Source organism: Sciurus carolinensis, chromosome 6 (assembly GCF_902686445.1).
Source record: "Sciurus carolinensis chromosome 6, mSciCar1.2, whole genome shotgun sequence".
In the NCBI taxonomy this organism is placed as follows: domain Eukaryota; kingdom Metazoa; phylum Chordata; class Mammalia; order Rodentia; family Sciuridae; genus Sciurus; species Sciurus carolinensis.
In genome coordinates, this window is record NC_062218.1 from 121,163,765 (window position 1) to 121,191,605 (window position 27,841).

A 27,841-nucleotide genomic window follows, 5' to 3' on the forward strand; every position below is an offset into this window, starting at 1 on the left:
GCTTAGTAGTAGAGTGCTCCTGTGAAGGTCCTGGGTTCAATCATTCAGCATCAAAAAATAAAAACCCACAAAAACCAAACAAACAAACTCACACACATAGAAGTTCTCAGTGATGATGTAATGATAATGATTAAATTCTATCACCCATGGCAGAGCTATGATCACATTTTACCTCCTCTCTTAACAATGTCATCTCCCTAGAATGAATCAGCTGTTATTCTTTAATAAAACACTATGAATTCAATTCTGTTTATTAGAGTTTCTATGGGAGTTTATATTTTGCACTTTATCATTCTATCAGTGTATACAAGCTAAATTGAGAAGATGGCAAACAATATTTAGAATGTATGTTAATATGAAGAGAACGGAAAAAATATTTTAGAAAATGTCTGAAATCATTTAACTTGACATATGTCTGTACCAGCTCTCAGACTTGAAATAGGATGAAGAAAGTCATTGTTTAAAGGTCATGCCTAATACAGCCAGGAGTAGATAGACTTAGAGCCACCTACTATAATAACTGCATAGAGAATGTCAGAAGAGTAAACTACCTTGGGATCCTAGTGTAGGGCTCCAGGACAACTCAGCAACAAAGAAAGCACTGGTACCAGAGGAAAACAGATGTTATTATTCATTTGTATATCAGGACAAGAGCCAATTTGATTCAGTTTCAAGGAGCTTAGAAAATACTCTGAAGGAGATTTAGGGGAATTGCTTTTGGATCCTGACCTTGATACTAAGTATATTTATACCTTTGGGAAACTATTTTAACCTGTGTTGTCCAATACAGTAGCCACTAGTCACATCTAAGTATTTCAATTAAATTAAACAAAATTTAAAACTCGGTTTCTCAGTCTATTAGTCCCAAGTGCTCGTTAGTCACATGTAACTAATGACTACTATATTGGACGGTACAGAACATTCTCATCAATGCAGACATGTTCTACTTGATAGCACTGAAAACTTTCTTGGCCTGGATTTCTACCTTTGTATAAAAAGAGTGTATAAAAATAGTCTAACATTCTAAGCCTTGCATGATGGGTAAGTTTAGGTTGTGTTGTACTTTATTCTCCATAAAGATTCTAGTAAAGCCTGAAAATAAAATTTGGAAGAATTTTGTGGTAACCAGACTGCCAATGTCACCAATGACCACTGTCTTTTGCCTCCTCTTCCTCCCTTTTGTCTTTCAAGGTAAAGAATATTCGTCTTTAACCAAAATTGTGAGCTAGTACATTCCATGGGCAATAGGGGACTGGCTTCATAAAAGGCCTTAATCTGCCAGTCTTCACATGGTAGTAATTAAGACAGGTTGGTTTATTGGTGGTCATAAATGGCTTCCAAACATCAATGGCTTAGAAAAATAAGTTTCCTTTTTTTTCTCAAGTTACATAACAATGAGGCTTCTGTGGGCACTGCTTTGCATTCCCTTACTCCTGGACCCAGCAACTTATTATTGCAGCAATGGAAAATATGGGGTAGGGAGTCTCAGCCTGGCATTCAAGCTGTTTTCCAAGAGTGCTGCATATCACTTATGTGCACATTTCTTTGTCCAAGCTGAATTCATAGCCACATATAACCTCCAGGATGTAGGTAAGAGCAATGCTACAATATTCCCAGGCAGCAAAATAGCAACATTTGAAGAAGAGTATGAATGACCACCACTGTATTCACAAGGGTTATTGCTCCAGTAAAAATTTGGTGTTTCAAAGGCCTTGCCCCATACAGTGACAAGTAAACATACTCTGAGTCATGTACATTTAAATACATACTAACATACATTAGAACTCCCATGGGGCCAACTAGAGAAGATAAATCTTCAGGTGCAGCAGCTGAGTCTTCGTGCCCACTGTCCTGCAGATGCCACTGAACAGAAATGCTTGACCAAGTCAGTCAGTCCTCTTCTTCCTCCACTTCCACTTTTTAAAGAGGACATGGAGATATATGTTGTTATGGGAAGTCTCTTAATTTAAAGAAAAAAAAAATTGTTCATTGTTTATATGTTTTGCGTGGATCAAAGAATTTATATTAGAACTGGGCTTTGGCATGGAAGGCAGATAAAAGCAGATAGTACAGAGTGGAAGGCACTGGAGAGAGGAGACTGGAGTGTTAATCCTAGTAATATGACAGATGACATGAGTGACATTGAGTGAGTCACTTACCCTCTCTTTGTTCATCTGAAAAATAGGTAGATTGTGTAGGGTTATGCAGTTTTAGATGCTACCTGGGATAAAGAAAAAGTTGTTCTTCCCTCTTCTTGTACCTGATGGTGTAAATCTGATGGAAAATGTACCATCATTCCTTTCTCTATCCTACTAGAAACTGGGGAAGAGGACCAGTGATCTGAGGGCAGATTTAGTTTTCTCAGTATCAGATATGGGTCCGAACTACTGGGGACAGTATGATCTTTAAAATTCCTGTGTGCAGGAAGATAAGGTCTCTGTATAAAGCCCCTTCAGAGGTATAGTTAATAGATTAAGATCTTTGATTTGGTTTAAGATGAATTGGAGTTTAAATGGTGCTATGCTTGTTACTATGTGGTCTTATCTAATCACTGTAACTTCTCTACCTCAACTTTTTTTAATCCATAAAATTGGAATGATAAATAATGATATTTATTTCACAGAGCTGTTGGGTAAGTTACATTAAATAATACAATTGCAGTGCCTAATGTTGAAATCTTCTGAGCTACTATTGCCACTGTTATACCCTGACTTCTTCCCTTATCATCACCTTTGAACATGTTACTTCTAGAACATAACCCCACAGTTTTACTTAAATTGTGTTCCATGAACAATAGAAGCAACCACAAGATTATCACTACCTAATTCTTTCTAATCCATTCTTAAGTAAATGTAGCTTTGTGCCTTTAGAACTAGAAACCCAGAAAGAGAGAACTTTGGAAAAAATTCTTGTTTTAGACTGGTTAGTTTAAAATGTTTTAGACATTTTAGTTTTAAAATTACATCATCACTACACAGTAGGGATTTTCCTTGTTTTCCAAGTCTGGTAAGAACCTGCTTAAAGCATTCACTACCACTGATATAAGTTCAGTTGGCATAATTAAGGTCAGCAAAATTATTTTTGGACTCCCTACTCCTACTCAGAAAATCTGAAACATGTTGGAAATTAATAAAGTAAATATTTCCTGAAATTTACTGAAGTTGTATTTCTCTTGTGAGGAATTTGGAGACCTGTGGGAACCGAGGATAATTGGAATCATTTCAACCTCAAAGTACATTAGCTTTGATGTAAAGTTTTGGAAACCCTCTGAAATTTAAGCTAAAATGTGGCATCATTTTACTGGGATCAGAGTTGATCATTGCATAATTGAATAACTACAGAATGATTAAATATGTCACATTTATGATCCTCAGCAACGTTTATTTTCACTTTAAAAGATTCGTTGTATACATTAAATTATACTTCAATAAAACCTTTGCAACTGTCTGTTACAAGCACTATAATTCTGAAACTAACATTAAAGATGAATTGGGTTCTTATATTTTTTTAAATCAGGAAACTTCTCCTTATCTGTTAAAATATTTGTCTTTCATTACACTCATTTTGTTTGTGGAGAAAACTTACTTTTCTTCTCAAAGGCAAAATTGAGTCTTCTTTTCCCCCTTTTCAAGTCAATCCTGTCATAAACGCTAGGCATTAAATTCAAAAGGAACATACGCTTTCAGAATCAAGTGGAGTTTTAGTTCTACTTTTGGATTTGTTTCACTGAAGATAAAAATCTATGTACATCTATTAGGGAAGGACAATATGTTCTTTCCAAAAAAAAAAGAAAGAAAAAATAACAGCCTTACTACTCCCCCCACTTTAAAATTGCACATCTCTTCGTACATAGGTAAATGTTTCACATTTCCCTACCAAGAAGAAATAATGCCATTGATTTCACAAAATACTACCTTTTTCATCTTTTGTCTTTTGCCATGCATGTAGCAGCATAAAAATTACAATTGCAAATTGTGTTCATTGTAATGGAGGCAGGGGACTGTTAACCTTGTAGCTTAGAAATCTGTAGAGTCTAGTGCACTAGACTTAGAAGAGTGAGAGAGGAGAGAGGAGAGACAGAGACAGAGACAGACAGAGAGAAGGTGTGTCACTGGGTAATTGTGACCTCTTTGAGGAAACAAGCAAACATCTTCCTCAAGTCCCTGATGTATGACAGCTCTGTTCATGTGTTTCTATGTTGGCGAGAGTAGTCTTCTCAGTTTACTACCTTGAGCAGTTCAGTCATTGGCCAGGTGTAAAGTATGTTGTTAGGGCACTTCATTTGATTATTTGGCTAATATCAGAATTTGTCATAGTAAGGTCACAGAGAGGACCAGTTTTTCTCAGTGTCCATGGATAGAGCACTCAAATGAAGACTGGAATTGAATTTGTAAAATTCAAATCTGTTTCATTGCCTCATGGTAGAAACACCTCCTTGCAGCCTGTTGGGCAATCTTTCCAGTTCCCGGGCTTGATTTCCAAAGGGTTGAAGCAAGAAATAATTTTGCTTTGACAATCAGCTAATGAGCCCTTGCGTCATCTTTCCAGCTGCCTCGTACTCAGTGGAAGTGATCGAAACACCTGAAGAAGATTCACTAACCCAAGGAGTTTCTGCTTTATGTAGGTTAATTTGAAATGCACTCGTCTCTTCCCTACTCTCTAGTTTCCTACAGTATTTCTCTCAATGGAGGCAATTAACTCCTTTTTAAGTCTCTTATTTTATGTAATATGTACAATATAATAAATGTAAAATGAATACATGAATCAAAGAGTTTTTGTTCACAAAAGAAACTTCCTGGGTTCAATCCCCATCACCACCCAAAAACAAAAAAAAAAAAAAAAAAAAGAAACTTCCTAACTTATGTTCTGATAAGTTAGGAAGCATAATACCCACCTAGAAAAACACTGGAAACTATTTTTGAAGGGTGCTGGCATAGAGATATAAAGCCAAATAAAGTTGGACTTCAAGAAAGAAAAAAGTAGTCATTTGCCCATTTGAGTAAAGGCAAATGACTGAGTGTGTTGGGGAAGAAAAGGCTTAGAAGTTTCAGTTCAGTTCACTAGGTATTACACAATTTTTTTTTTTTTTAACTAGGAATTTAACCCATGGGTGCTTAACCATTGAGTCACGTTCCCAGCCCTTTTTATTTTTTATTTTGAAAAATGACTTCACTAAGTTGCACAGGGCCTCGCTAAGTTGCTGAGACTGGCCTCAAACTTGTAATCCTTGTCTCAGCCTCTCAAGTCATCAGGATTACAGGTATGAATTCCATACCTGGTTGTTTTGATTCTATATATTTACGTAAAGTTGTTCAATATTGGCTTTTGCATCTTACCATCACTACCAGAATATTTTTTTAAAAGTATATAGAGGGAAATAAGGGGGGTATGAAAAATGGTGGAATGAGAGAAACATCATTACGCTATGTACATGTAAGATTACAGGAATGGTATGAATCTACATCATGCACAACCATAGAAATGAAATGATGTACCCCATTTGTGTACAATGAGTCAAATGCAGTTCGTAAAAATAAAAAAAAAAAAGTGTATTACCCAAATGAAACCCACATAAACTTAGAGGGAAGTGATACTCGTCTTGAAAAATCAGTATGAGGTCCTCATTCCTCCAATGTTAAAGCTTAAATACCTGAGAAACATCGAGGCAAGAGCAGAAAGTGAGTTTTATTTAAGAAACAGAAGAGAGAGAGAGAGAGAGAGAGAGAGAGAGAGAGAGAGAGAGAGAGAGAGAGAGAGAGAGAGAGAGAGAGAGAGAGAGTCTTTTGTAGAGGAGGGAACCCAGAGTTGGTGCCTGTGGGAGTTGGGGTATCTTGCACCTTTATAGATTTTAGGTTTCCTTTCTTCTCATGCTTAACTAACCCAAAGTGACCAAAAGGCAGGAAAAAATCAGGCCAGGGTTGAGTGCCTGTGTTGAAAAGTGTGATCCTTCTCCACCCCTGAAGGTGTTAGCAATGGGTTAATGGGGAAGTGCTATCTACCCATTTCTTTTTCTTTGATAATCAGGTACCTGTCCTTTGCCTAGGTCTCACAAGTTCAGTATGGAACCAAAGCAACAGTAGTCTAGTAAGCAAAAATGTGACATACACAGTCATGTGTCATTTAATGATAGAGATACATTCTGAAAAATGCACCATTTCAGTGATTTTGTCATTGTGCAAACATCATACTATATCCTTACACAAACCTAGATGGTATAGCCCACTACACATATAGGATCCATGGTTTAGCCTAGTGCTTCCAGGACCATGATGAACAAAACAGCATGAGATTAAATAAAGCATAAGAGAAAACCACATAATCAAGAGAGAGTAAACAAGATATCTGAGGCTGTTCCCAGCGTAACGTGGCATACTATTTCATAGTAAACTTTTTTTAAAGTAGAAGTACATTCTAATGAGAGAAAGTATAATAAATATGTAAACCAATATCATAGTTGTTATTATTATTATTAAGAATTATGTATTATACACAACTGCATGTGCTATGCTTTCTTTTGCCTAGGTAAGAGGAATTTTTCAGCTCCATTATAATCTTAGAGGACCACTGTCATATATGTGGCCCATCGTCAACTGAAACATCACTATATGGTGCATGGCACAATATACATATAGATATTCTATCTGAACATACTCTAACCACAATACAAAGGTCAGGTTGATCAGGTTTACATTAATGCTCAACTTCTTAAAGATGATTGACAAATGAATTCTAAACATTCTTACAGGCTAGATTCTGGTCTATAAGAAGGCTTTGTGTTGCCTTTGCATTTTTCCTTCACAGAGCCAGTCTAGCTTTTTCTCTCCCACACTCCCATCTCCTACAAGCCCTGACTTCAGCTGGTTTTTTTTTTTTTTTTTTTCAGAGGTGGGGATTGAACCCAGGGCCTTGTGCTTGCAGGGCAAGCACTCTACCAACTGAGCTATATCCCCAGCCCATAGCTTCAGCTCTTTATTGGCCATATCATCTTAACCTCTATGAATCTTAAAGTGTGTCTTTTTTTCCTTCCATTTCTAGGACCACAAAGAAGCACGATGGGTCTTGTCCAGCTAAAGAATTCTTACTCCTTAGTAGAAAAAGTAGTATTTTCCCCATCTCGTGCCATACAAATGATTTTTAATTAAGAATAATCAACTGTAATGAAAAAAATAAACATGGTATCTCTTATCAGCAGACCAGAGTTCAAGGCCCAATTTCAATTCTTACTAGTTGTGTTACTTTGTGCAAATAAATATACCACCAATTATGGGGTTCCTCATGTGTTAAATAGGGATGATAATTATGTTACACTTATTGTAGACACGAAGAGGAGTGGGTATATGTGTGTTTTCAGTTGCAAAGAGCTACATAAATGATAGTTATGAGTGATTTTCTTTGGGATTTTTGTGAGTCAGATCATCAAGTTCATCCAGGAGGAAAATTATGTCCTCATTTTCTTGCAAGATTCTGTCTTCACATTTCCAGTGTTCTCAGCCTTGGGGGAAGTGAGTGAGGGCTCTGGATGGGTGGAACTCTCTCCATGGTCTGGGTTCTCACTAACACTTTGTTCTTGGGCTCCCTTTTTTTTTTTTTTTTTTGGTCCAAGCATGTTACCTCTTTCCCCTTTGTAACACTCCGATTGTGTCTTCTTGTCACATTGTCCTTTTTTATGCTAAAGGTCATTTTATCCATTTGTAAGCATGTGTTACCACTGAAAACCTTACACTGTGCCTCTGTTTCAACTCAGTCATAAATAGTTTAAATAAATGACTGATAGAAAAAAAAAAACAAAGGATGAAAAACCAGGAGTGGTCAGAATACACAATTTACTGCTGTCCATCTGTTGAATGATCAAATGCCGTTTAGGAATGAAGAGCTACATTTTAGAGAGACTCAGTATTCCCTGGTGCTCTCTGACATCTATCTGTATTAACAAGGTCAAAATCAAACTGGTAGCCAGGAAATGCTCATAATGGAGCTAAAAGTGATTTGGTCTCTAACCTTATGCATTAATTGTTATTAACCCTCTTAGTCATAGTTTCATCTACTAATATTTCCCAGGAAAAGACCTGTTTTGAGTCAATAAAATGGCAAAATCCATAAATCTGATGTCATTATTCTCTAATGATTGAGATTATAATTTAATTTATGTACTACTTTATTGCAGGAAATTAACCGGTGAGCAAATTTATTTTAGACAAATAAATGTAAAGCATAGATGTGTAGAAAGGCTTTTGAATTAAAAATATTACTTCACTTCATCTCCTTTTGAGACTTGTCATTTTATTAATATTATAGATACAAAACTTGATTACATGAGATTACCAAGACGGAAGCCACATTAAGTAAATGGTAGCTGCCTACTAGGTCTGGGGATCTATTCATTAGGCCCAGGATGGGGGCAAGGCAGAGTCATTCACAGATTCTCATCTTTTATGAAAATCTGAGAAATGGCTTTATCTAGGTTGTCTGCGGATGGGTTGTTGTTGCCAGCACTGGAGGACAAGGAGCTGCCGGAAGCTCTTGTTTCACTGCTAATTCTCAGCCCAATAGGACTTCTGTCCTGAATGTGCCTGCCTTCTATCCCACTTTAGGAATGCTGTGCCTTTTGGGGCTCTGTTGTCAGAGTTGGCAGTGGGAAAGACCAGGCATATATGATACTTTTTACTCAATTAAGTTTTTGCAAGGAGAGCATTGCATCATGGATAAGTTACACTTAATTATTTTAGTTGGGGTTATAATAGAAGAAGGTGTGAAAGGAAACACATTTGCAAGAGTTTTTGTACAACCTAAAGATTTTATTCCTTTAGTTTTTCCCTTGTTCAGATCATTGACTTTAGAGTTAATCTGACATGTACTTGTTTTCTAGATCAACCTCTTAATATTTGTGTGACCCCAGGGATATTGCTTAAACTCTCTGAGCTAATTAACTTATTTTAAAAACGATCCTTTTACCCATTTGGTATGTGTGTGTATTAAATAAGGTAAGTGTAAACTAGGGCCTGGCACACTAGAACTTCTCAATGCATGCATCTTTTTCCCCCTCTAATTAAACTCATTTCTAGTGAGTGGCTTGTTTTGACCCTGCAGAAGTGTTTGTGACACATTTTCTCTAAGCAAACACTGTTTTCTAGGATATCAACAGAGTGAATAACAAGAACCCTGATTCAAAGTACCACTTACACAAAATTAGAAAGGGACAGACTCAGTGCTGAGAGGAAATAGATTAATTTCAGCTTCAGTTTTTATAACTTTATTGGTGTGACATCCTACAAATAGACTGCCAAGGCTAACAAAGTGTGTGTGCCTAGGAATGGATTTTCAATTGCGCACTAGTATCAACCCCCACCTCCCCGTGGTCCCCTGACTCAATCTTGGTTCTCCGTGTTTAGTCCCCTTTGTTTTGTGAGAGCACCGTTTCTCTATTCAGAGAGGAACACTTCTTTCAAGTTTAAAGAACATGGAGTGAGATAGAGAGAGTGGAACTGTCCCAGAGCAAGGTCATGATCAAATCTCAGAAGAGTATGAGTGACAGGGAGATGGAAGGAGCCTGCAGTAAGTGACGTATGTGCCAGCAGGAGGAGATGCCATTGATACCCTGGTAGGGGAAGGGAAAGGGCTTCCTTGCAATATTAGGAGTGATTTGGATACCACTTGATGCAGTTTGGGTCTAAGATGGTTAGCAAATACTGTAATTCAGTTAGCAGATGAGAGATTGCTTGTGAGGTATATATATTTTCTTTTGAGAGAGAGGATTGTATTGAAAAGTAGATTCACAGTCTGTCTGAAATTAGTGGAGAGCATTGTGCCCAGATGGCAAAAGATTTGGCCATATTTTTTTTCCCATTATGACCTATGAAAGAATCATCTAGGTACAAATTTCAAATTGTACTCTACATTCCACTAGCCTAATTGCTTATCGTTATGTATAAGATTTTATTTGATAAAAAGATTCTGTTGATAATAGTGTTTAAAATCTACTGATCTCATAGATCTGGAAAAGATTTATCTACATTGGCTAAAGAAGTGAAAACTGTTGTGGAAGTTTTCCCTGTGCCAGCTTATTTATTCTTTAGCATAGACCTGAGGCAGGTATTGTTATGCCCACTTTGTGGAAGAGAAAATTGAAACTCAGGTTAGATCACATGTGTATTAGTCAGCTTTCCAGCACTATAATGAAATATCTGACATAATCAACTTATGAAGAGAAAAAAGTTCTTTTGGCTCATATTTTGGAAGTTCCAGTCCACGATTTATCGGTCCCTTTGCTATGGTGAAGCTGTACACTATGGGTGGAGTAGAATGTGAAGCAAAACTGCTCATCTTATGGCCAAGAGGCAAAGGAGAGAGAGAAGGGACTAGGGTCCCCAAATCCCTTTCTAGGGTATACGCCAGTCACCTGAAGACCTTCCACTAGACCTCAACTCTTAATAGTTCCACTACCTTCCAATAGTACCACATTAAGGTCAAGCCATTAATATTGGACCTTTGGAGAATATTCAAATCAAAACTATAACCTCTTATTCAAGCTGGAGCTTGCTGACTTGAAAGTCTCTGCTCCCCCATTGCTCCATACAGACTCCATGTTCTCCCCGAGCAGGATCATTGCAGAATGGAGTCAGGGGACTACCTTTATCTTCCATGAGGACAGTGGCATATGAGGACAGAGAACATGTTTGGAGTGGGGGTTTTGAATAACTTGCCTTCTCTTACATTTTCTTATTTATTTTACAACACTGTCTTGTGATACTCTAATCAGAAAACTGATCTTTCAGGAATTAACATAGACCCTCAGACATTTATAAAAGTTGAAGAATTTAGTAAGGCAGCATTTACAGTGATTTCTTACTTTGACTTTATTATTAGGGTAAACATTGATTCAGTGGCTTATTCTTACTTTTATGAAATGATAAATAAACTATTGTTATTGTTAAAATACGGTCACTGCTATTTCCTAATATGTAAAATTATATCTTTTCAGATACAGATTTTTACATCTCACGAATGTTTTGCCACTGAACTAAGCAGAGTTTAAGGACACTTTACAGGTAACAGTATTATTGGGGAAGTAAGACACAGTGAACAAGAAAGTAAATAGGATAAACTTAAAGAAAAAATGTAAAAATAATATCAAAAGTGGTGGCACTGGATTTCTTAAGTGTGAAGTCTCTGATTCTATATTTTAGGAGGGATGCCTCTGTAGTTAGTTCACACTGCGACCCAGACTAATCCTTGGCATTGCTTGTATTCTCTTCTTGATCTTGGAAACTAAATGTGTATTTAAAATGTTATGATTCCTAAAAAAAAAAAAAAAAAAAAAAAAGTTATGATTCCTAACTGGGTGTAGTGATGCATGCCAGTAATCCCAGCAGCTCAGGAGACTGAGGTTGGAAGATTGCAAGTTCAAAACCAACCTCAGCAATTTAGTGAGAGCCTAAGTAACTTAGGGAAACACTGTCTCAAGAAAATGAATAGGATTGGGAATGTGGCTCACGGGTCAAACACTCCTGGGTTCAATCCCTGGCACACACACAAAAAACGTTGTGATTGCTATATATATCAGGATAATACTTTAGAATAAAACTAATTCATTAAGATATTTTTGCATGCCTTATTTCATAATTACATAATAAGGCAATAATTTTTCATTTCTAGAATCGTAATTTTCAAGGAAAGCTGGTACTTAACTATATAAGTGAAATATGCCAAAGTAGAAATTACTCAAATGCCTTTTAATAGTGGAATGAATAAATATGTTATGTTTATACAATGAAATGCCATATAGCAGTTAGAATGAAACTGTGTACCTCCCTGCAACAAGAATGAATCTCACATGAGTCATGTTGAGCAAACAAAGTAAGACACCAAAGAGTTCACAGTTACAATTAACTTCTGTTAATAAAAACTGGCAAAACTAGTCTGTGCTGTTAGAAGTCAGCATAGGAATTTCCCTTGTGGGGAGAAAAGTGAACATGAGGAGATTTGAGGAGGGTTTTTTGTTGTTGCTGGTAATATTGTGATGCTAGATTTGGATACTTGGCATTTGGGTATTTTCAGTTATAAAGATCCACTAAGCTGTGCAATTAGGATCTGCACATAGACTGTATGTGTGCTTATTTAATAAAGTGTTCATTAACAGACAAATATAAACAAAATAAACCAGAAGACATATCTCAAATTGTTGATGGGAAGAATAGACACCAAAAAATAGTCTTTGTAGTTAGGATGCCAAGAAACCAAGGGTTACCATATTCCTCTGATTTTATGATGCACTTAAATTGAAATATTTAAAATTAAAATATATATAGTAATTCATAGTATCTTAATATTGGCAGTGGTTTTTCTTCATTAATCATGTATAAAATAATGGTTTCTTACTATTAGTGATACAATATCACTATAATGAAATACAGTTTTTAAATCTGTATTATATGTTATAAATAAATGCCTAAATAAATGGATGATTAATATTTGTAGAGATGAATTAATCATTTTCATGTTGAAAAGACTAAGAGGGATTTTAATGACACTTTGCATTTTTATAAAATTTTTTTGTTTTTTTTTTTGGAGGAATAAATATATAAGCAAACCAAAATATTTTAATTTAAAAAACAAAGAAAGATCTAATTTATTGGATTCCAAAATACATTCTAAAAATATAAAATTAAACTGGACTCCATAAGTAATAGTCATTTAAAAATATTCAACAGTGTCATCCAAAAAAAAAAACCCTAAATATATATGAGACTATAGTATATATTAAAAGTGGCATTTCAAATCTGGATAGAAAGTTCGGGGAGAAAACGAAATGAATGCAATGTGGCTGGCCCTTCAAACTATCACTTTTAGTTTAGGTTTCTAAGGATTATGCATGAGAGACAGGAGATATCTGGGTTTTGGCTTATGACATCCAGAACTGTCAGCATCCCTGTATCAAGGGTGGCTATCTTTCTCCATAGGAAGTATTTGGGTTTGTCTGGGAACCACATTTGGTTCCTTTCACTGCAAGGTCTCAGATTAATTCCTACATGGGAGACAGTCCAGCCTTAGAAGAACATATTAGTCCATCAACAGAGTAAAAACTCAACACTGAAGAGTAAGTTTAAAAAATTCCTAAAAATCAGCTTACTTCCTGTACTTCATGTTACCAACTCCCCAGATTAAAAAAAAAAAAAATCCTTCCACTATTAGTGTTGAAATACATGCAGTTGAGGGGGCCACTTAGGCTTTTTTAAAAACATTATTTGTTAAAGGGAAATGATTGGAAAGTCCAGTTCCTGAAGAAATTATTTCTTATTAATGTAGTATATGAAACCCATAGGACACTGCACTGATTGCTCTCTTGTCAGTTAAAAAAAAAAAGTTAGGTCAGGAGGAAAAAAAAAACAAAAAATTTCAATTACATTTACAGCAGCAGCTGAAGGGGAACAAAATCAATGAAAGGAGCATACTTATTAGAGACCTGCAGTTGCCATAAAACTGAAACTAAATCACAGTGACAGTGTCTGAACTTCAGATAAATTGCTTTGAATTCAGAATAGGAGCCTGGAGAAATAATGGAAATGATATTGCAGTTGGTGGAAAAAAGGGTTAGAACTTTTATATCCACTGCTTCTCTGGATCTTGTAGATGTTGTCAGGATCAAACACTGATTTGTTATTTATTTATTTATCGTAGAAAAAAAAAGATTCTATTGTTTCTGCAGCAGATAATTCCACTTTTTATGCTGCACTGGCATCCAAAGGATGGAGAATTATGATGCTCAGATGTTCATAGTAGAAGCAGAGCTTGCTAGAAACCCAGAGCAAGGTGACCCTCAGGGAAAAACCTATTCTCTCTGAAGAAAAGCAGAGAGGTAGGAAAGAAAGGCGAAGGGCCAGCCAGCTCTGTCCCGCTCTCTCAGTAGAGACACAAATCATCTTTGTCCAGAGGGCCTCCTAAGCTCCATGAGGAGGAATGAGACATGTTCCAACGGCTGTGCTTTCCCATTCCCCTGAGCCATGTACTTTTGACACACCCTATGATTGACAGATGTAATGAAATGCTGCCTCATGCTTTTACTGAATGTGGACAACTTACCAGCACTAACAGGATGGCACCATGGATTCTCTCACAACAACAATGCTACATAAAACAGCAAACAAATCATTTAGATTGTTGTGCTACCATCTATAAATATCACACCAATATAGAACATATCCATACAGAGAGCTTTTCTGGCCTTCAGGATCCCTCACAAGACTATCTAGGATACTGGGCATTTTAAAGTTGACTTCATTGAGGGTTCACTCCATTTACGGTTTTTTAGAAGAAGAAAGAGAATAATAAGAAAAGTAGGAGTAGAAGGATTTTAGTTTTATTTTTCTAGGTAGGAGAGACACAAGTTTATATGCACAGGAGAAAGGCTCATTATAGGGGTTGAAGGTACAAGAAAGACATGATGATTAGTTAATAAAGCAAGATCTCTAGAGAAACTGGAGAGCAAGATCTGAAACACTGGAAAAATTACCTTGCAAGAGAAACAACCAGACACCAAGAGAGATGACTGGATGTAGGGGAAGATGCAGCAGCTGAGGGAATTCTCAAAAGAAGCACCAGCTTTACTTAGAGAAGAAAGAGGGCAGGGCATCCATCAAGTGTGGGAGACTTGGGAGTTGATGATTTGCAAAGAGGAAGTATTTGGTATAACCGACAGAGGGGGATACTGGAAAGGCTCATTAGTCAGTTTAAAGTCTGGAATAAGGAAGTAGATCATGCATTTCTATTAGCATCAATACATCTGAATGTGTAATTTGTTTTTCCTTATTTAAGTCAGAGCATAAACAAGAAGTGGAGGGGTTGGCTTAATTTATAAACACATAAGTAATCTTCAAGAGACAGGGACAGGAATTGATTTCATTCATTGTTCTACCTCCAGTGCCTAGGACAGGGTCTATACTCTAGGACAGTGTTCAAAAAGTATTTTTTCATTGATTAAATTAACGAATGAATATAATAAAAAAGAGAAGAAAAAAATTGAGGGCAGTATTGATAGACCATAATGCTATCATGTGGTACAGACAGGATAAGAAAAGAAAGGAAACATCCGATAGAAAAATGAAATGATAGGCAAATGTTTCAACAATAAAAAATGCTCAGTATATTAGAAGTAAGAAAATAAGGGATTGAAAAGATGGAAGTATGGTCTAAGAGTAAAATAATAAAATTTATGATTTCAGAGATTGAATACTTCAACATAATATTTTATTATCATTTCAATTATTTATACATTTTTGTCTACTAAGCTATGAATTCTTTGAAGGTGGGGACCCCTTCTTTTCTCCCTTAGCATCTTTCATAGAACCATAACACACAATCAATAAAGAATGAATAAATGAATAAAATACAGATATAAAATTGAGCCTCAGCTTCATAGATGACTTTCCTTTGAACCCCAAGTAATTCCTCACCACCCCTGTACCTCAGTTTTATTACCACTAAAGTAAGTAAAGCACTTTTTCTCATCTATATTCCATGATGAATAATTCAATAGCAGTGGTAAATAGCTCTTAAGTTTCTAGCACTTTTATTTTAGTACCTCAATATGAAAACCCCAAATTCATTTCTTGAATATTCTTCATCTTGATCAACATATTCCATAATTTTATATCACTTTCAAAATATGCAGCTTTTTAGATCTTATTTTGGAAAAGATTTTAGAAATGTGTCAACCATCATATAATAAATGAATTTTTGAGCTCCTATCACACCATTGTATGTGGAAGAGCTATCACCTGTGGGGGGCATTAAGAAGTATTGGTCGTGATTTCTGAGTCAACACTAATAAGTGTAAAATAATGGTGAACCACAAGCCCTATCTGGCAGTGCATGACTACATCCTACATGACTTGTTACATTGTGCTTGTACCATGGGAATTTTAAGAAACTGAGATGATTGAATATAGAATATTCTATATAGAATGGAATATAGAGATAGGGATTAATGGAGGAGGTGAGATTGGACTGAGTATTAAAGAATGGTTAGAATCAAGAAAAGGTAGTCCAAAAGGGTGAGTAATAAAGTTCTAACTTCAAATTTTTCTCTTCTTCTTGTAAGTGAAGATATATTGGATTTTACAAATATGTTTTTCCTTATTTTTGCAGATACTTTTTGAGGTGCCTGTCCAGCCCAAAGATTCCCATCCCTCATCTCTCACCAAAGTGGATTCTAGAGGTCCTCTTCTACTTGGCCTTAATTGATTGGAACAATATAGGCATTTGAATTTAACTGAGTGAAATTCTTTGTTCTGTAAAATTAAATGTGCAGAATTAGAATTGAGAGATTACAGAATTAGAATTAAGAGGTTCAAGTTTGGTTATAGGAAAAGAGGGTGTGCTGAATCAGTCCCCGTGGATTTCTCTTCCAGACAGAAAAAGCTGAGAAAAAGACACAAGACTGAGGATTTAAAAAAAAGAGACTAGCTGACTTTTGTTTCTCAAGGCTCTCTTTCTTTTAGAGTTGGTCTCTTGGAAAGCTGGATGGAGTGTACTGGTTTTGGAGTCCATGAAATACCTCATGCCATGTAAACCAATCCTATTTTTACTCATGACAAAGAGAGTGAGTTTCTCTTATGGTTAACAATGAACTTAATAAAAATAGGAGCAACTCAGAGGGCTTAGATACTACATATTTTGCTATGATGTAATATGTGGGAATTAAAACTGAGATGACATTACTCTTCTGTATTGTCTTTCTTCGTGCTTAGCAGATTTTCAAATGCTTTTTCTGTATCAATCAATGGGATAAATTGCATCTGTTGATTGTAAAATTCTGAACCAGTCTTACATCCCTGGGACAAAACTTACTTAGTCATCAGTTTTGATTCTGTTTTTTTTTTTTTAAAGATATTTCTGAATTCTATATCTAATATTTTGTTAATGATTTTTGCATCTATATTTATGAAGAATATTGTTTTTTTCTGGAATTGTATTTGTCTTTTTTTTGGCATTAGGGTAATATTAACTTCATTAAATGACTTGGGAATTATTTCCTCTCCTTGTAGTCTCTGGAAGAGATTGTATAGAATTTTTAATTCTTTAAATATTTGTTACAATTCTCTAGTAAAATCACCTAGGCCTGGAGATTCCTTTTCTGGGAATTTTAAATTATGAATTTAGTTTTGTTAATAGCTATAAGGTCATTTAAATGATCTCTTCCATACTGGGTGAATTTTCATACTTTATGATACGGTCATAGTTTCTGACCAATATGGAGAAATGAGTCCATTTTAACTAAGTTGTTAAATTTGTGTATAGAGTTGCTCACAGTATTTCCTTATCTTGTTTTATGTTTGCAGGATCTCTATTGATATCCCCTGTTTCATTCCTGCTATTAGTCATCTATGTCTTTTGTTTTTCCCTTTTGCCATTTTTCTAAGAGTTTGTCAATTTTTTTTTTATTGTATACAAATGGGATACATGTTGTTTCTCTATTTGTACATAGAGTAAAGGCATACCATTTGTGTAATCATACGTTTACATAGGGCAATGATGTTTGATTCATTATTTTTTCCCTTCTCCCCACCCCTCCCACCCCTCTTTTCCCTCTACACAGTCCTTCTTACCACACTCCTTATCCCTAACCCTAAACCTAACCCTAAACCTAATGCTAACCCCTCCCACCCCCCATTATATGTCCTCATCCACTTATCAGAGAGATCATTCGTCCTTTAGTTTTTTGAGATTGGCTTATCTCACTTAGCATGATATTCTCCAATTTCATCCATTTGCCTGTAAATGCCATAATTTTATCATTCTTCATTGCGGAGTAATATTCCATTGTATATATATGCCACAGTTTCTTTATCCATTCATCAACTGAAGGGCATATAGGTTGGTTCCACAATCTGGCTATGGTGAATTGAGCAGCAATGAACATTGATGTATGTATCTCCATAGTATGCTGATTTTAAGTCCTTTGGGTATAGGCCAAGCAGTGGGATAGCTGGGTCAAATGGTGGTTCCATTCCAAGCTTTCTGAGGAATCTCCACACTGCTTTCCAGAGTGGCTGCACTAATTTGCAACCCCACTAGCAATGTATGAGTGTTCCTTTTTCACCACATCCTCGCCAACACCTATTGTTGCTTGTATTCTTGATAATCGCCATTCTAATTGGGGTGAGATGTAATCTTAGGGTAGTTTTGATTTGCATTTCCCTTATTACTAGGGATGTTGAACATTTTTTCATATATCTGTTGATTGCTTGTACATCTTCTTTTGTGAAGTGTCTGTTCATTTCCTTAGCCCATTTGTTGATTGGATTATTTGTATTCTTGGTGTAGAGTTTTTTGAGTTCTTTATAGATTCTGGAAATTAGCGCTCTATCTGAAGTATGGTTGGCAAAGATATTATCCCACTCTGTAGGCTCTCTCTTCACATTACTGATAGTTTGTTTCCTTTGCTGAGAGAAAGCTTTTTAGTTGAATCTATCCCAGTTGTTGATTCTTGCTTTTATTTCTTGTGCTATGGGAGTCCTGTTAAGGAAGTCTGATCCTAAGCCAAGAAGTTGAAGATTTGGAACTACTTTTTCTTCTATAAGATGCAGGGTCTCTGGTCTGATTCCGAGGTCCTTGATCCATTTTGAGTTGAGTTTTGTGTAGGGTGAGAGATAGGGGTTTAATTTCATTCTATTGCATATGGTTTTCCAGTTTTCCCAGCACCATTTGTTGAAGAGGCTATCTTTTCTCCATTGCATATTTTTGGCACCTTTGTCTAGTATGAGAAAATTGTATTTATTTGGGTTTGTGTCCATGTCCTCTATTCTGTACCATTGTTCTACCTGTCTATTTTGGTACCAATACCATGCCGTTTTGTTACTATTGCTTTGTAGTAGAGTTGAAGATCTGGTATTGCAATACCCCCTGCTTCGCTCTTGCTACTGAGGATTGCTTTAGCTATTCTAGGTTTTTTATTCTTCCAGATGAATTTCATAATTGCTTGCTCTATTTCTGCAAGGTACATCATTGGGATTTTAATTAGAGTTTGTCAATCTTACTGATCTTTTCAAAGAATCAAATCCTTGTTTTATAGATTTTATTTATTATTTTTTGTTTCCTATTTAATTTATTTCTACACTGATCTTTATTGTTTCCTTCCTTTTGCTTGCTTTGGTTTTATTTTGCTCTTCTTTTCCTAGGTTCTTAAGGTGAGAAATTAGATTATTGATTTTAAACTTTTACTCTTTTCTAATATACGCATTTAGTGCTCAAAAATTTCTTCTCAGCTCCTCGTTAACTGTCTTTCACACATTTTGATATTGGTATTTTTATTTTTCCATTTCAATGTACTTTTAAAAGTTTCCCTGAGTTTTCTTCTTTTTTTTTCAAATGAGTTTTTTTGACCTATGGGTTAAAGTATGTTTTTCAGCTTCCAAGTGTTTAGATATTTTCCTATTATCTTTTAATTATGTATTTCTAGTTTGACTCTATTCTCTCCAAAGAACACACTCTGTGATTTCAACTCTTTAAATTTGTTTAGATTTGTTTCGTGGCCCAGGACATAGTCTTTTTTGGTGTATGCTCCACGGGCACTGGACAAGAGCGTATTATACTGTTATATGGAGCATTCTATAAATGACAATTAGATTCTGTGGTTGATAACGTTATTGAATATTGTTGAATATTTTTTGTATCATCAAGGATTTTATGTCTATTTGTTTATAAGTTAAGAAAAGTATATTGAGTCTTCCAAATATAATTGTGAATTTGCCTATTTCACCTTTCATTTGAATCTATTTTTTCTTTCCAGATTTAGTTGTTTTGTTTGGTTCATACACATTTAGAATTACCATCATTTTCTCTGTTTTTATTGGTGCATTATAATTATATATAATGCTGAAATTCATTGTAATGCACACCATATAACAATATAATTTGGCAGACTGACCATTTTATCATTATACAATGTCTTTGTTAATTTTCTTAGATCTGAGGTCCATATCATATGACATTAATTATGTGTTCTTGCTTTCCTTTGATTCATGTGTGTGCAATATACCTTATTTTTTCAGTATGCTTTCACCTTGAAGCTGAGTTTCTTATAGGCAGCATTAAGTTGTATCTGTTTTTTTTCATCTATTCTGTCCATCTTTGTCTTTTAATTTGGTTATTTAAACCATTTACATTAAATGTAACTATTGACATATTAGGATTTTCCCTACCACTTATTTTTTGTTTCCTTCCCTTTGCCTGTTCTTTCTTTCTCTTGTTTCCAGTTTCCTGAATTTCTGTGCGTTATTTGAACTTTTTTAGAATTCCATTTTTATGTACCCATAGTAATAATGTTTCTCTTTGTAAGTTTATTAGATATTACATTAAATATATGTAATGTCATAAGTTTGATGGCATCATTTTACAGTTCCTGTGAAGTTTGGAAAATTAACCCTGATTTATGTCACTTTACTCTCTCCCACTTAGGGTGTAATTGTTTTAAATATTTCATTTATAGACTTTCAAACTTCATAAGACAGTATTATATTATTTTGTTTTAATAGTCAAGCATAATTGAGAAAACCTGAGAAGGAAACCTCTTATATTTATAAATATTTTACCTACTGTGTCTTTTCTTCCAAGTTTCCTTCTTCTATCATTTTCTTTGTTTTCAAAAATTCTAATAGCTATTTTTTTATTTACTTTTAAAAAATTTTACATGAAGAATACAAATAACCCAATCAACAAATGGGCTAAGGATATGAACAGGTGCTTCACAGAAGAAGATCTACAAGCAATCAACAAACATATGAAAAATGTTCACCATCTTTAGTAATAAGAGAAATGCAAATCAAAACTACCCTAAGATTCCATCTCACCCCAATTAGAATGGTGATTATCAAGAATACTAGCAACAATAGGTGTTGGAGAGGATATGGGGAAAAAGGTAAACTCATACATTGCTGGTGGGGTTGCAAATTAGTGCAGCCACTCTGGAAAGCAGTGTGGAGATTTCTTAGAAAACTTGGAATGGAACCGCCATTTGACCCAGCTATCCCAATCCTCGGCCTATACCCAAAGGACTTAAAATCAGCATACTACAGAGATACAGCCACATCAATGTTCATAGCTGCTCAATTCACAATAGCCAGACTTTGGAACCAACCTAGATGTCCTTCAATTGATGAATGGATAAAGAAACTGTGGTATATATATACAATGGAATATTACTCAGCCTTAAAGAATAATAAAATTATGGCATTTGCAGGCAAATGGATGAAATTGGAGAATATTATGCTAAGTGAGATAAGCCAATCTCAAAAATCCAAAGGGCAAATGATCTCGCTGATAAGCGAATGATGACACATAATGTGGGGTGGGAAGGGGGCAAGAATGGAGGAAGGAGGAACTGTATAGAGGGAAAAGAGGGAGGGGAGGGTGGGGGGGAAGGAAAAAATAACAATGAATCAAACAACATTACCCTATGTAAATGTATGATTACACAAATGGTATGCTGTAACTCCACGTACAAACAGAAACAACATGTATCCCATTTGTTTACAATAAAAATCAATTTAAAAAATTTTTAATTTGTCCTCATTAGTTATGCATGATAGTACAATGTATTTATGCATTTTGATAAATCATACATAAATGGAGTATAATTTCTCATTTTTCTGATTGACATGTTGTAGGATCATATGGATCATGCAGTCATACATGTACATGAGGTAATAAAGTCTGTTTCACTCTACTATCATTCCTCCCTCATACCCCCTCCCCTCTCACTCCCCTCTACCTAATCTAAAGTAACTCTGTTCTTCTCATATCTATTGTTTTAGAGTAGTATGCTGCCAACAATTTTGCTTAGTATTCCTTCATTTGAGATGATCTTGATTCCCTTTATTTCTGAATAATACTTCTACTGAATGGGAATCTGGGTTGACAGTTGTCTTTCAGCACTGGAAAAGTATTTTTCCAATTCCTTCTGGCCTCTGTGGTTTCTGAGAAGAAATTGATTGTCATTAAAATAGTTTTCCCCTGTAGGTTAGGTTTCTTTTTTTCCCTGGCCACTTTAAGGACTTTTTTTTGGTCTAATTTTCTGAAGCCTAATTAGCATGTGTCTTGGTATAGGTTGTTTTGCATTTATTCTATTTAAGGTTCACTCAATTTATGGAATCTGTACATTTGTGTCTTTTGCTAAATTTACGAAGCTTCCAGATCTTACTTTGAGTACTCTTTCAGTCTCCTTTCTCTCTTTTTCCTCTCCTTCCTAATGACATGAATGACGCTCTTTTGCTAAATTCCAACTCCTGGAAGCTCTCTTCCTTGTCTTTTTATTTTATTTTTTTTCAGTGTATTGTGTGTATGTTATTCAGATCGGGTAATTTCTATTATTTTAACTTCAGTTCACTAGCTCTTTTGTCACCTCCTTTCACTTAGCTTTTTATTCTGGCGATTGTATTTTCCAGTTCTAAACTGCATTGAGTTCTTCTTTGCTGATATTTTCTGTTTCTTTTCTAAAGGTTTCTAGTCTTTCATTTGTTCCAAGCTCATTGAAGCATTTTTTTTTTATTGTAAACAAATGGGATACATGTTGTTTCTCTGTTTGTACATGGAGTCAAGGCATACCATTTGTGTAATCATAAATTTACATAAGGTAATGTTGTTTGATTCATTGTTATTTTTTTCCTCCCCCCACCCCTCCCACCCCTCTTTTACCTCTATACAGTCTTTCCTTCCTCCATTCTTGCCCCCCTCCCTAACCCTAACCCTAAACCTAACCCTAACCCTAATGCTAACCCCTCCCAACCTCATTATATGTCCTCATCCGCTTATCAGCGAGATCATTTGTCCTTTAGTTTTTTGAGATTGGCTTATCTCACTTAGCGTGATATTCTCCAATTTCATCCATTTGCCTGTAAATGCCATAATTTTATCATTCTTTATGACTGAGTAATATTCCATTGTATATATATGCCACAGTTTCTTTATCCATTCATCAATTGAAGGACATTTAGGTTGGTTCCACAATCTGGCTATGGTGAATTGAGCAGCAATGAACATTGATGTGGCTGTATCTCTGTAGTATGCTGATTTTAAGTCCTTTGGGTATAGGCCAAGCAGTGGGATAGCTGGGTCAAATGGTGGTTCCATTCCAAGCTTTCTGAGGAATCTCCACACTGCTTTCCAGAGTGGCTGCACTAATTTGCAACCCCACCAGCAATGTATAAGTGTACCTTTTTCCCCACATCCTTGCCAACACCTATTGTTGCTTGTATTCTTAATAATCCTCATTCTAATTGGGGTGAGATGGAATCTTAGGGTAGTTTTGATTTGCATTTATCTTTATAGTGGCTGCTTTAAAATTTTTTAAAGATAATTCTAACACCTTGTCATCCTAGTGTTAACATCTATTGATTACCTTTTATTGTTAAGTTTGACACCTTTCACATACCTGGTATGAGTGAGTTTTGCTTAAAAGCTGAAACTTTTCAAATTATGTTGAGCCCCTAGTTCTATTTTAGTCATATAATTATCATAACTTTAACTCTTTCCTCCCTGGTGGAGTTGAGGGTTTGTCACCTCATTTCTGTCAGATGAGGATAAAAGTCCAGCTTCCCACTCAGTCTCCGTTGATACCTAAGGGTTGCTGGCAGGGTTTAGGGAGTACTTCATTACTACCAGAGAGGAACGAAAGTGAAGAATCCACTAGTGGTCTCCACGAAATCACTGTGGATGGGCTCATAACCTCCCAGTAGGGATGGAAGTGCCAACTTCTCCCTCAGTGTTTCAGGGAGCATCCCAGCGAGTGGAGAAGGTTCTTATTCCTGCCCATTCTGAAGTCTAGGCATTTCCCTCAGCTTTAGCTATTATGCATGGATGAAGGACCACAGTTGTGTCTATGGTGTTCAACTGGAGTAAAACGGCTACTGTCTAAAGTTTTCTATTGCTGGGCTGCCCCCTTTCTTTATTACTTGTCTAGAGAGGGCAGAAGGCTTTTGTTTGTGCTGGCAGGCTTTCCTGGTTTAATGGCTTCTTTAGGTCCCAGTCTGAGAAATATGAAACCAGAAATTCTCCTCAGGGGCAGTCCCTGGTTCTGAGGTGCCTAGGTAGTCTACCTTCTTCTCTCCAGATTTCAAAGACTTTTGTTTATTTTATATATAATGACCAGGGTTTTTTATTTGTACTTAGCAGTAGAAATAGGGAAAATATGGCTATTCCATCTCTTCACTTTAATACTTTTCACTGCAAAATTTTTTTTTCACTGTTGTATATGACTGGTTAGTTACGGGCTGAATTTGTGTCATAGTGAAAATGAAAAATGTCTCTAATACAGATGTCATTGGTAAGTTGTTTCTAAGAATAAATGCATTTTAGTACTTTACCACATGGAAATATAGAAAACTGGTTCATGGGTCTTAACCATGCAAATGTGAGTCAAATAATGAATGAGAGGATATATTAAGAAGTAGTATTTATTATCACCCTAATATAAAACTGAATACAATGGTTCTAGCTAATTCTGCAATGACCTCCTTTATCTAAAATTAGCAGCTTTAAGTGTTGACATATTTAGCAACTGTTTATTCGAATGACAATCTTGAGAAACTCACTGATGAGTGACTGTTGATTTGGATCATATCTCTGGATCCTGCTTGGATAGTATGCATCTTTTCCTAGTATGTCTTTCTTGGTGTTTCTAGGACCATCTTATGCAATGTGACTACTTTCATATATTCCTAAAATTTAAGATAATTTCCAGCTTTCTCTGCATGTTATTTTATCCATCTTCTATATTCTTAATTAGATTTTATCTGAAGTCAAGCAAGAGTAAATATGCATACTTTTTAAGAGTCAAGTTGCAGTGAACTCTTAAAACTTATTTGCAAATGTTCTTCCCTGGGCTATATTCCCAAAGAAAGTTTGCTTGAATTTACATAAGACCATAATGTTTGTCAGGAAAGATCTCAAGCCTTTCTAGAATTGCTAAGAACACATTCACTAAATTTCCCCAAGAGGAACTAACTCTCGGCAAAGCTTCTTAACCAAGAGACTAAAATTTTCCTGTTAGTTCATTTTCTCTGGAGGAAGGCTTCTAATTTATTTTCCATCTGGAAGACTTTGCTGAGATGGAGTTCATAGCAGTACATCCTCATGGCATATATCAGTGTGCTGGCACATAACGTGCCTGAGGATAGATTTCATCAGAACTAATGGGAAGATGAATGTGTTTACCTCTGAATCCAGAGCTGTTCCTGACCAAAACTGCTTTGTCATTTAGACACAAGTCAAAGGGTAAAATTGTACCATAGACATATTGAGGGTAACCAGCATGTAAATTTATTGATTATGTCTTCTATAATTAAAATGAGATATCAGAAATAAATTTCCAGGTTTATAACAGAATAAGCAACCTCTCCATATTGCAATTTGTTTGCTGAAATGTTGGCTATAGCTCAAGCATAAACAGATTGATGGTTTTACTAGTTGTGTCAAAAGCTCTATGTAGAAAAAGTGTAGACATTTTTTGGGCTTCACGTGAGGCTCATGATATCTCACACCACTAATGCCATGCTGTGTCAGCTATGATAAGATTTATTGCTGACAATGTGAAAGCAGAGTGCGTATTAGTGAAAGCCATGAAATACCTAAAGCTCAGGTTGTTGTTCAACCAAGAATGTTGCCTGCGGCAGGTTGGATGTGCTGGAAGGAACTCTCCAACCGAGGGAACCCCACCTCTGCACCAACTTTCATGTTTAGGCTAGTCCAAGCGTTGAGGGGGAAATGGTTTTGTTAAATAAAATAGCTGTCACAGGTCATCACCAGCTTATGAAACCACATTAGTGCACCTCATGAGCTCATCTTGGGGTTTTGCATACCGAGGGCACTGACATCAACCAGGACCCTGGCTACCCTATTCCAGATGTCCCACCTAGTTGGGCCAACAATTCCAGGCTTCAGGGAAGGAGGTGATCAGAGAGTCCATATAGCTTCTCTTCTGAAACCAAAGTTTTGTGTCTCTTACTGGATGGAGATCATAATCTGCAGTGCAGATTCAAAATTCTTCAGTTTCTGAAAAGTTGAACCTATTCTGTCCTCTCTTGAAACATGGAGTCCCCTCATGTCTCTGAGTTTAAGGATAATGCCACATGAATCTCCATCTCTACTGAGTTTTCCCCTCAGATATAGGTTGGTTTAGTATGGCACTTTTATTTAGTTTTTTTTTTTTTTTTCTTCCTTAGAAGTCAGTGGGCGATGAACACTTATTTCCCAGGTGCTATTAAACACTTGACATGGACTTACCACTTTAACTTTCATGCTTCTAAAGTGGAAGTGTTAATTTACCTAATTTGCACATGGAGAAACTGTGACCCAAAGGGGTTAAATACCTGCCCAAAGTCAGATAGTTAGTAACTACAACATGTCCTCTGTCACTAAGTTATATGGAGATACAGATGATAAAATGTTTACAAATTAATAAATAAGAAATTTAGAGATTTAAAAATGATGTGAATGAAATAAAGCAGGGTAATGTGATAGAGTCACTGGAAGGGTTCTAATTGACTTTAGGTGGTCATGGAAAATTCCATGAAGTAGCAGAACAGGATCTGAGACATGGATGATGTAAAAGTATAAGCCCAGAGAGAGTCAAGAGCTGCTTTTTGCAGGAAGGACATAAAGCCCAAGGCCTTAAGAAGGAAAGGAGCCTGTGTACTTAAGCAAGACAAAGGAGACCAGAGGAATGGGTAAGAAATGAGATATGTAGGGAAGGTAAGAGTTAAATTTGCCAAGGGTTTTACATTTTAGTTGTTGTCAGCATTGACTGGGCTCAATACAGAATTTTCCATGTACCAAGCACTGTTCTAACACTAAATATAATCATTGCATCTGCATAGTTCTTGCATGAGACAGAATTATTGCTAGTCCCATTCTGTAGATGGGAACACTGAAGTGTAGAGAATACAGTAACCAGTGATCGAAATGTAATGGGAGATGACTGGAGGAATTAAAGCAGAAGAATAACACAATCTGATTTGTTTTTAAGGAGTGGCACAGGAATTAAGACCCCTACAACATAAAGGAACTGCTTCACGGCTGTGTGGAAAATAGATTAGGGAGTGTGAGAGAACCAACTAGATAATCCAGGCAAGAGATGATGATAGCCTCTTTAGGGTATAGTTGATAAAAAGGGAAATTAAACTAAAGAGTTTGGGTGTATTTTGTACTGTTGCAGGAGTGGGTAGAGAAGGGGAAATTGAATGAAAAATCAATAAAGATTCCCAGGTTTCTCATTTGAACAACAGGGTGGATGGCAATGTTGTATATGATGGTGAATGACAGGGAAGAGAGAAGGAGCAGGTTAAGACAGAGCAATTTGTTTATATTAAGATAGTGACACTTATTTGACATCCAAGGGGAGATGCCAAGCAGAAAGATGGGTATGTAAGTTTTGAAACTTACAGGAGTGGTTCTATAATGTTCTTGTGTACTGATGTCAAAGGCTTGGTGAAGGCATGCTTCCATAAGTAAACTTGGAAACGGAGTTCCTTTCTGTGGTAGAAACTGGAGCAGGGATTATTTGCTCTTTGCTTAACACCTGGTTAGAAATTCATGTGTTTTGTCTCAGGAAAAATAAAAAAAAAAAAAAACCATATATTCCTAATAAAATGGCCTTCCCAATCTCAGAAGTTGAAGTCTGCTCTTTGGCTTTTTACTTTTGAATCCATTCTGACCTAGAATCTCACATCCCAGCCTTTCATTGCTGCTGACATCAGCGGGTGCACTTCTGCAGATCAGGGGGATGTCGTGAAAGCATGTTTGGCTCAGCTTGTCTAGCAGAACAGGAAGTGTACAAAGTGAGGAAGAGCTTCTG